Here is a 3,073-nt window from a genome sequence, read left to right as displayed (position 1 = left end):
TGTCATGTTTTAAGTTTGGTGTCACTTGCATGTTCATCTTTTTTCTTGCATTTTTCGAAAATTCATGCATTGTGTTCTTCATTATCTTCAAGTTGTTCTTGGTAAGTCTTCTTCTTTGATCTTTAAATTTTATTGTTTTGTGTCTTTTGATGTTTTTCATGTGCATTTTTGCATTCATAGTATCTAAGCATTAAAGATTTCTAAGTTTGGTGTCTTGCATGATTTCTTTGCATCAAATTTTTTTCAAAAATATGTTCTTGATGTTCATCATGATCTTCAAAGTGTTCTTGGTGTTCATCTTGACATCCATAGTGTTCTTGCATGCATCATGTGTTTTGATTCATAATTTTCATGTTATGAGTCATTTTTGTTGTTTTTCTCTCTCATCATTAAAAAATTCAAAAATAAAAAAATATATTGTCCTTATTTTTCTCAAAATTTTGAAAATTTGAATTGACTTAGTCAAAAAATTTTAAAAACTTAGCGATTTCTTATAAGTCAAGTCAAATTTTCAATTTTAAAAATCTTATCTTTTCAAAACTTTTTCAAAAATCAAATCATTTTCATTTTTTCTTACTATTTTTCGAAAATTTTTAATTTAAATTTTAAAATCTTTTTCTTATCTTTATTTCATGATTTTCAAAAACTTTACTAACAATTAATGTGGTTGATTAAAAAATTTGAAGTTTGTTACTTTCTTGTTAAGAAAGGTTCAATCTTTAAATTCTAGAATCATATCTTTTAGTTTCTTGTTAGTCAAGTAATCAATTTTAATTTTAAAAATTAAATCTTTTTCAAAATATCTTTTCAATCATATCTTTTTCAAACATATCTTTTCAAATTATATCTTTTTCAAAAAATTGATTTCAAAATATCTTTTCTAACTTCTTATCTTTTCAAAAATTGACTTTCAAATCTTTTTCAACTAACTATTTGACTTTTTGTTTGTCTCTTATCTTTTTCAAAACCACCTAACAACTTTTCTCTCTCTTTAATTTTCGAAAATACCTCCCTCTTTTTCAAAAATTCTTTTAATTAATTAATTGTTTCAAATTTTAATTTTAATTTTATTTCTTCGCTTAATTTTCGAAAATCACTAACCCCTTTTCAAAATTAATTTTCGAATTCTCTCCCCCTCATCTTCTTCTATTTATTTATTTATTTACTAACACTTCTCTTCATCTCAAGAATCTGAACCTATCTACACCCTTGTGTTTGGATTCTTACTTTTTCCTTCTTCTATTCCTTTCTTCTTCTACTAACATAAAGGAATCTCTCTACTGTGGTAAAGAGGATCCCTATTACTATTTTATGTTCCCTTCTTTTTCATATGAGCAGGAGCAAGGACAAGAACATTCTTGTTGAAGCAGATCCTGAACCTAAAAGGACTCTGAAGAGGAAACTAAGAGAAGCTAAATTACAACAATCCAGAGACAACCTTACAGAAATTTTCGAAAAAGAAGAGGAGATGGCAGCCAAAAATAATAATGCAAGGAGGATGCTTGGTGATTATACTACACCTACTTCCAAGTTTGATGGAAGAAGCATCTCAATCCCTGCTATTGGAGCAAACAATTTTGAGCTGAAACCTCAACTAGTTGCTCTACTGCAACAGAACTGCAAGTTCCATGGACTTCCATCAGAAGATCCCTACCAGTTTTTAACTAAGTTCTTGCAGATCTGTGAGACTGTTAAGACTAATGGAGTAGATCCTGAGTCTATAGGCTCATGCTTTTTCCTTTTGCTGTAAGAGACAAAGCTAGAATATGGTTGGATTCACAACCTAAAGATAGTCTGGACTCATGGGATAAGCTGGTCGCGGCCTTCTTGGCTAAGTTCTTTCCTCCTCAAAAGCTGAGCAAGCTTAGAGTAGATGTTCAGACCTTCAAACAAAAAGATGGTGAATCCCTCTATGAAGCTTGGGAATGATACAAGAAGATGACCAAAAGGTGTCATTCTGACATGCTTTCTGAATGGACCATTTTGGATATATTCTATTATGGCCTATCTAAATTCTCTAAGATGTCACTGGACCATTCTGCAGGTGGATCCATTCACCTAAAGAAAATGCTTGCAGAAGCTCAAGAACTCATTGACATAGTTGCAAATAACCAATTCATCTATACTTCTGAGAGGAATTCCGTGAGTAATGGGATGCCTCAAAGGAAGGGAGTTCTTGAAATTGATGCTCTGAATGCCATACTGGCTTAGAACAAAATTTTGACTCAACAAGTCAACATGATTTCTCAAAGTTTGAATGGATGGTGATGAGCGGATATTTTATACGCTTTTTGGGGGTAATTTCATGTAGATTTTAGCATGTTTCAGTTAATTTTTAGTAGAATATTATTAGTTTTTAGGCAAAAATCATATTTCTGGACTTTACTATGAGTTTGTGTGTTTTTCTGTGATTTCAGGTATTTTCTGGCTGAAATTGAGGGAGCTGAGCAAAAATCTGACTTAGGCTGAAAAAGGACTGCTGATGCTGTTGGATCCTGACCTCCCTGCACTCGAAATGGATTTTCTGGAGCTACAAGAGTCCAATTGGCGCGCTCTCAACGGCATTGGAAAGTACATATCCAGGGCTTTCCAGCACTATATAATAGTCCATACTTTGAGCGAGGATAGACGATGTAACTTGGCGTTGAACGCCAAGTACATGCTGCTGTCTGGAGTTAAACGCCAGAAAAACGTCATGATCCGGAGTTGAACGCCCAAAACACGTCATAACCTAAAGTTTGACGCCAAGAAAAGCCTTTACACGTGGAAAGCTTTAATCTCAGCCCCAGCACACACCAAGTGGGCCCCAGAAGTGGATTTCTACACCAATTATCTTAGTTATTCATTTTCTGTAAACCTAGGGTACTAGTTTACTATTTAAACAACTTTTACAGACATTTCTTGGACCTCATGACATTTTCAGATCTGAATTACATACTTTGTGACGGCATGAGTCTCTAAACTCCATTGTTGGGGGTGAGGAGCTCTGCAACGTCTTGATGATTTAATACAATTCCTTTGTTTTCCATTCAAACACGCTTGTTCTTATCTAAGATGTTTATTCGCGCTTAAT

General features: G+C 33.2%; 1 non-coding gene across 1 annotated transcript; it reads right to left on the bottom strand.

Moving 5' to 3' along the window:
- Positions 1 to 1,860: 1,860 nt before the first annotated feature.
- On the bottom strand, positions 1,861 to 1,964 carry LOC127740837 (small nucleolar RNA R71). The gene has a single exon (XR_008001693.1). It is a non-coding gene; the product is annotated as a small nucleolar RNA R71 (small nucleolar RNA).
- Between the last annotated feature and the right edge of the window lie 1,109 nt (positions 1,965 to 3,073).

The sequence above is a fragment of the Arachis duranensis genome, chromosome 7 (genome assembly GCF_000817695.3).
Source record: "Arachis duranensis cultivar V14167 chromosome 7, aradu.V14167.gnm2.J7QH, whole genome shotgun sequence".
Classification (NCBI taxonomy): Eukaryota; Viridiplantae; Streptophyta; class Magnoliopsida; order Fabales; family Fabaceae; genus Arachis; species Arachis duranensis.
Note: the sequence above shows the minus strand (reverse complement) of the source record. Positions and strands in the feature narration are given on the sequence as shown.